Genomic DNA, 7,568 nt, shown 5'->3' with positions numbered 1-7,568 from the left:
AGAGGGCATGAGACCCAGTGAGTCAACGGAGGGACCCTTGAGGGGATGTGGTGATCATTCCCGGGGAATGGGATCAGCCATGGCCGAAGGGACCTGCATGGTGGGACACAGAGTAGCCAGCAGGAGGCAGTGTTGCTGGAAGAGAATGGGGGCAGGATGAGAGCAGAGGGGCCTGGAGAGCCACCAAGGAATCTGCACATGACCCTGTTTTGTGGGATAGCACTGAACACAGGGGTGTGGCCTCTGCTAGAGTCAGGAGGCTCCTTGGAGGGGGAGAGGAGCCTTGGCCAGGCAGCGAGAGAAGGCAGCTTCCAGAGTTTCCTGAAGGTGGGGACCACAGGATGCACTGCTGCATCCAATGTGGGTGCAGGAGGCGTCTGATGCAGCAGCAGCAGCAGCAGCAGCCGCCGCCGCCGCCGCCGCCGCCGCCGCCGCCACAGCCGGGGAGCTGGACTGAGCAGTGGTCTGACTTGGCTCCGCCTTTCTCCCCCTCCACTGCAGCCACCCCCCCCCCAGCTTCAGTGAGCCCACCTGAACAAACACGCGGCCTGCCACTAGAGCCAGGGGCTCCAGCCAGAGGCTCTGATCCTGCTGGATGGACCCCGGGCTCCTTTGGACAGCTCCTCGCTGGTTGCCATTCTCTTGCCAAGCGTGCATTTCGAGGGCCCAACTTTAGAGTCTTTCCATCTGCACGGTACAGGCAGCCCGAGCAGACATGGCAAGGGCTGCTGTGAGAGGCACAGCAGCCTGGAGTGACTGGGAACTGCACACAGCTTCGTGTGTGACGGGCAGAGGGGGCCCATGACTCCGCCACGGATCTACGCTTTACTTGTGCCATCTGGAAACTTTCAAGTGTGTTTGTTTTGTATTTTTTCACTTCTTTCGCTTATTTGAGAAAGGGCCGTCACTATTCAATTTGGCTGGCCTGGAACTCAGAGATCAGCCTGCCTCTGCCTCCTGCGTGCTGGGATTAAAGGTGTGCGCCACCACACTTGGCTCTCACCACGCTCTTTTAAGTCTACATCTAATTCCCATGTGACTAGAATCTCTGTGATCTAATTGCTAGTCAAGTGTACCCAAGACCTTTGAAAATGAAGGTGGAGAGTAGGTGTAGGCCACAACCCTAACACCAGTACTTGCTTGTGTCCTGGCCTTCCTTCCGTCAGTTTTCTGAGTGGCAAAAGGTAGGCAGGCAGAGATGGGAACTGGGACAGGAAGAAGTCAAGACTTCTGTGATGGCACTGTGGGTTAAATTTATGCAAAATGCCTCTGCACCCAAAGGCACATAGTAAGATGGTGGACCGTGGAGGCACATGAGGTTCACTGATGTGGTCCCCAAATTCAAGGGCCCATCGGAATCACCCAGAGAACAAACCACAACACTGGACCTTGAGAATGAGTCCCAGAGGTCCTCTCTGCAGATCTAGGACAGACGGGCCCGCAGGGTGGGCAACTGTCTCTCTCAGTGTGCCCAGCTCTGAGTGAAGCACAGGAGGAGGGGCTAAACCAGATTAGCCCTGGTAAACTGAGTCGGAGGACCTATCTGGTGTAGCCCCCTCCCCTCCCCGCCACTTTAGCACTCCCAGGTGGTGAGATGCAGGCTTCAGCCCTTCTTCCACCACATGCTGAGGTCCAGGAAGAGTTTGGGGGGCAGGGCAGCGCATGCTGCCAAGCCCAGAGGCAGTCAATATTCCCCAGGAAGCCACTCCCCCCACCCCCAAGATCTACCTCTGCATCCTCCAGCATAGCAGGTGAGCATGATCAGTAATAATTAAAAAGTGTTGATCAGCTTGTCTGGGTGGGGACAGCAGACTTGTTGGTATTTCGGGGCCAAGTTTCCCAGCAGCCCCCAGCTGGGCACAGCTGAGCTTAGGCTTCTGTGAGCTGCAGGGTATTTGGAATAAAGGCTCAACCTTGGAGAAGTATTAATGAAAATGTCACAGGCACTAAAGTCAAAGCAGATGTGAAGCCAGCTACACGGGCAGACCTAGCTGATAAGCAGCAGCCAGGGAGAGAACAAAACCTCTTAAGATTAGGTCAAGGACAGACGGGGGGTGGGGGGGCACCCAGGGGTCCCCCATGGCAACTCAGGGGAGGCTGTCGTTCCTGCGGAACAAGCTGACATTTCTGTGCTGCTGTGTTATATATTGACATCCTGACAGGGCAGCGTTTGGAGGCCTCCACATCAGCAAATAAATATTACGTCTCCATCTTCAGCTAAGCAGAGCTGTGGTGCATTCCTATTACTTCATGTGGATTAACCATCTGGAAGTTGAATCAAGCCACAGAGTAAAGAATGGGATCCAATTTTGCATTCACCAAAATAAGCCGTACTAGTCTCAATTTATGGCAGATGGTTATGCAGTCTCAGCGGGCCAAAGAATCTCTCTGCAAAAGAATAAAGTTCATGCCAATTACTGTAATAGGAACCGGTACAACAACTGTGTGGGGCTGACTAAGATCGCAGTGATTGCTGTACAGCTCATAAACTGCGGGGGGCCGGGGAGCAACGGGCACCCAGTTAATTCATTAAGATAACGGGAGAGAAACGAGAGCACACGCAGTCATAAAGCAGAAATGTTTCCCTGCAAAATGGGAGAGAGCTGAGTGGCCGGTGCCGGGTCATGCCATAGGCAGGGGCAGGAAACGGTTAAAGGCAGGAGGCAGGCTAGCGTGGAATGGGTTAAATTCCGAGCCTCCTCTGTTCCATTCATTCAAAACAGACCTATGGGCTCTCGGGTCTCAGAAACTGGAATGAGACCACTGTGGGTGGAGCCTAGGGGTGAGTGGCAGGAATGAAAGGGAGGGGGTACGACAGGCGTCTGCCCAGGGGGCCCTGCACTCACTCCTTTGGGAAGGGGTCCTTGGGCTGCTGGAAACCCAGGGAGCTATCGGTCCAGGGCAGCCTGGGGAGAACAGTGCACTGTGAGGATGAACCCTTTGGGCTCTCCCTGGCCTAGTGAAGTGTTTTCAGAGACCTCCTGTGAGACTGGCTTCACAGTCCCCAGCTCTGCCCTCTGTGTCCTGGTGGAGCTAGAGGCAGTCAGGTTGTAGACACTGCTTGTCTTCTATAGAATGTTGGCTCGGTGTTTACATCTGCCTTTAAATAAAAGCTGCTGGATTCAAGAATGCTGGTGTTTGGGTCTTATAACAGGGTGACCAACGATCTCTGTTTGTCCAGGACTGTCCTGGTTTTAGCACTGAGGTCTGGCCTCCCAGGAATACTTTGTCCTGGGTAAAGTGGGATGGCTGGTGACTCTAGCTAAGAGCCCAACCAGGGCACAAAGGGTTGTTTTCATGTTCCCTGTCACAGAGCCATGTTCCATGTTGGTGCTGACTACTCAGACTTCCACTGGCAGGACACCAAGGCTCTGAGGGGCCAAGGCTTCATTCTGGGCCTATTGTTGAGTTAAGTAGAGAGGCAGGCATGGGATGCATGTGCTAAATGCCAAAGCTTCTGACCCAGCATGGTCTCTTGCAGCATGAGCGGCCAGGTCCAGTCTATGACTCCATGGTGTCAACCACACTTACAGGGTTCACTAACAGGACAGGGGCAGCAACAGTAATCCCACTGAGCAAACATGGGGGTCACCGTCTCATCCTAGCACATCCCCACCTCCCAGCACCCTGGGACGGTGGCTACCAGATACATCATGACAGTCTTGGGGGAGAGAGATCTAGTGTGGGATGTGAAATCCAGGGCAGTGGAGAAGTCCAGCCATGGGCAGCACTGACATGCACAGGTGCTGGCCTCAGTCTCACAAGTGGAAAAGGAGAGCCAGTCACTCAAGCAGGGCTAAGAGGAAGACTGAAATCCCATTAGATGTCTGGACTCTGTGGTGATATTGTGTTCCCCAAAATATTGTGCACCCTATAAACTTATCTGGGGTCAGAAAACAGAACAGCCACTAGATATAGAGGCCAGAAAATGGTAGCACACACGCCTTTAATCCTAGCATTCTGAAGGCACAGATCCATCTGGATCTCTGTGAGTTCAAAGCTACACTGGAAACAGCCAGGCATGGTGACTCACACCTTTAATCCCAGGAAGTGATGGCAGAAAGCAGAAAGGTATATAAGGCGTGAAAACCAGGAACTAGAGCCTGGTTAAGCTTTTAGGCTTTTGAGCAGCATTTCAGCTGAGATTCATCCTGGATGAGGACTCAGAGGCTTCCAGTCTGAGGAAACAGGATCAGCTGAGGAATTGGCAAGGTGAGGTGGCTGTGACTTGTTCTGCTTCTCTGATCTTCCAGCATTCACCCCAATACCCAGCTCCAGGTTCGTTTGTTTGTTTTGGAGCTGAGGATCGAACCCAGGGCCTTGTGCTTGCTAGGCAAGCGCTCTACCACTGAGCTAAATCCCCAACCCCCCAGGTTTGTTTTTATTAATAAGACCTTTTAAGATTCCTGCTACAGGACCCCACATAGCAGGACACTGAGCTCATGGCCCACTAGATGCCCAACCAACATTGTTCCCAGCCAGAGAAGGCAATGCTGGCCAGGCATGTAGGGGAGGGTCTCCAGACCGCGTGTGGTTACAGGTAAAGCTATAACACCTTGGTAAAGTGGGACAGCCCTGCCCACAGCCTCACCACTGCTCCCTCCAGGTGTTCACAGGCCAGATGTTCCCCACCACACCCCCATCCCCTGACTGCTGTCAAACACACTTAGAGGGGGACACGTAACAGGTTCCTGGAGACTGCTCATGGCCCACAGCACTAACACAAAGCCAGTTGGGGGAGGGGGAGGGGAGGAGGGAGACAAGGTGCCACTGGGCAGGGACCTCAGCAGGGGGAGAATGTTGCCCAACCTTTCCTGTGAGGCCTCTAAGTGTGGAATCTTAGAACAGATCTGGCTGCTCACACTCTGCTAGAGGCCATGCTGGGTGAGGGGCTCTGGTGTCTAGCACATACCTCCCATACCTGCCCCTTCTACTTACAGAATACGCCTGAGGGTTTCTATGCCACCACGGGGAAGCTCAGCTCTGCCTCAGAAGACTTTAGGAGCAAATGCCTTTTTTTTTTTTTTGCAAATGCTCTTTTTTTTTTTTTTTTTTTTTTTAAAGATTTATTTATTTATTGTTTATACAGCATGTATGACTGCAGGCCAGAAGAGGGCACCAGATCTCATTACAGATGGTTGTGAGCCACCATGTGGTTGCTGGGAATTGAACTCAGGACCTCTGGAAGAGCAGTCAGTGCTCTTAACCTCTGAGCCATCTCTCCAGCCCGCAAATGCTCTTAAGATGCTGGTGGCACACACCTTTAATCCCAGCACTCAGGGTGGGAGGCAGAGGCAGGCAGGTCTCTGTGAATTCGAGGTCAGCCTGGTCTACAGAGTGAGTTCCAGGACAGCCAAAGATATACAGAGAAACCAAACCAACCAGACAACAAGACAAAACAACAACAACAACAACAACAACAAAAAATGTTGAGCATTGAGGCTGTTGCCACAGGCTTAGAATTCTGAACTGGGAACTGTGGTCTGGACAAGCAGATGATCTGCCGGACCCTTGCTCAGAAGGCAACCTGCCTCCATCTCCCCCTCTCCCCCCGGGACAGGGTTTCTCTTTGTAGCCCTGGCTGTCCCGGAACTCACTCTGCAGACCACGTTGGTCTGGAACTCACAGAGATTTACCTGCCTCTGCCTCCCAGGTACTAGGAGTACAGGCGTGCGCCACCACTCCCCGGCTCTGCCTCCGTTTTTAGTAGACAGTGTCTACTTTAAAAACAGTGTCACCTGCCTTCCAGGCGACTGTCAAGCCGCAAAGCTGGCGTGAGGTCTACTTGGATGGCAGTGCTGGTGGACATTAGCATTGTTTTTGAAATTAGACGATGACAATTATTAACAAGGTGTCACCCGGCCCATGTGGAGCCACATCCCTCACCCTGTGATGCTCAAGGCTACCTGCCTGCTACAGGGGCAGCACAGGGCAGCTGCCCAAGACTATATAGCCCCCAAATTTCAACGAACACCTGGTCCTTTACAGAAAGCTTGCCAGCCGCAGTTCTAAACAAACGAACAGCCGCTACAGCTGTCCTGGGGCCTTTCACAGGTCCTCTCCTGCAAGGGCACATGGGAGTGGAGGCTAGCACACCTTGGAGGGGAAGTGGGCACAGCACCTCTGGGTGGGTTAGAAAGTGAGAGCCGTGCTAAAACTATGCTACTGGCATTCAGGGACGCAGGGAGCCATCTTGCCATGGGCCACCCAGAGTCGAAGCTTGTTTTCACCGTGAGCTCCTCCTGCAGAGCTCCTCCACGCCTCCCACGGCCTGAAACGTACTGCTATTTTGCTATCAACATACGACAAAGGATCAACACACGGGCAGCATGTCAGACACCTCACAGCTTCTCAGAAACTAAGGCAGACTCCACCAGAAGCCAGGGCACAAAGCCCAGGTTAACAAGTTGGGGGCACCACAGTAGAGGAACAGCGCACCTCAAGAATTTAAGCAGCATGCTCTTCAACGCCTTCTGTGAACTCACTGTAGCACCACCTTGCACCTGGGTTTGTGATGGCTGGAAATGAAATGCGTTCAACTATTCCTCTGAGTAGCTTGGCTAGGGAAGCCAATGCCATTGGCTCTGCCAGTTGGCACCAGAATGAGGCACCTATCGGCGGCGACTGGCATTCTGGATCTCATGGAGTCAGGAACACAGCACCACCACAGGGGTTCTAGAGAGCTGCTTGTGGCAGAGCCCAAGACTATCCATACAGGGTGCTACACTTCTGACCACTGGTCAAACCTGCCTTCCCATGAAGGCTCTGGGGGCCACACTATATGAAGGCCACTGGCTGTTTCCACATGAAGCAGAGACATACTGCATAGCCCTTAAAACAAAGCAGTGATTTAGTGTGCAGCTATGGTGGATACAGATGACAGAACTCCCTATGTGGCTCAAGACAGCTTTGACACGACGAGGGACACGCCTGTCTCCCGAGTGCTAGGTTTAAAGGTGTGCACCACCATACCCAGTGAGCTTCTCTTCTCATGTGGAGTTCGTGGTCCCCTTCCCGAGTTGAGGGCATTCAGAACACAGCTTAGACTGAAAGACCAAGGGCAGCATGGGCTCATCCAGGAACACTCTTTGAGACTGGGGGACCAGCTGGGATTCCTGCCTAGGGAGGCCCTGAGTGATGCACCCACACTCTGGAGATGGACTCTGAAGCCTCTGGCTTGGGTGACTGAGGAGGAAGGAGAAAGGGTAGACTCAGTGCTCCCTGGGCAGCTGCCAGAGCTGCTGCCTCTTGTGTTGCGGGTTGAGGGAAGGGATTAGATCTTGTTCCTCCTCTCCTAGACCCCAAGAGGAAGGTGTCTTGTCACTGGACTGGCAGACATCTGCTGTGGGAAAAATGACATTCATGATTGAAACTTCCATTACAAGAGGCGACTTTGAGGCACAGTATGACACCTGCCCCTAAGGAGTCCCCACACTAACTTAGTCTGTGAAATATGAGATTTAAGGGTGCCATCCGTCAGCCAATGGTGATGGCCAACCAGGAGTGAACTGTGGCAGAGAGGCCCCTCCACGATAAACAGCTTCCTGAAGGAGAGGATGTGGGTTTTC

The 7,568-nt window shown here is 53.1% G+C and overlaps 1 non-coding gene across 1 annotated transcript; it reads right to left on the bottom strand.

The window, feature by feature from the left end:
- Positions 1-4,289: 4,289 nt before the first annotated feature.
- Trnaa-agc (transfer RNA alanine (anticodon AGC)) lies at positions 4,290-4,366 on the bottom strand. The gene has a single exon. It is a non-coding gene; the product is annotated as a tRNA-Ala (tRNA).
- Positions 4,367-7,568: the final 3,202 nt, after the last annotated feature.

This window comes from Peromyscus eremicus, chromosome 23 (assembly GCF_949786415.1).
Source record: "Peromyscus eremicus chromosome 23, PerEre_H2_v1, whole genome shotgun sequence".
Lineage (NCBI taxonomy): Eukaryota > Metazoa > Chordata > Mammalia > Rodentia > Cricetidae > Peromyscus > Peromyscus eremicus.
The sequence above is the reverse complement of the archived record's forward strand: the minus strand, read 5'-3'. Positions and strand labels throughout refer to the sequence as shown.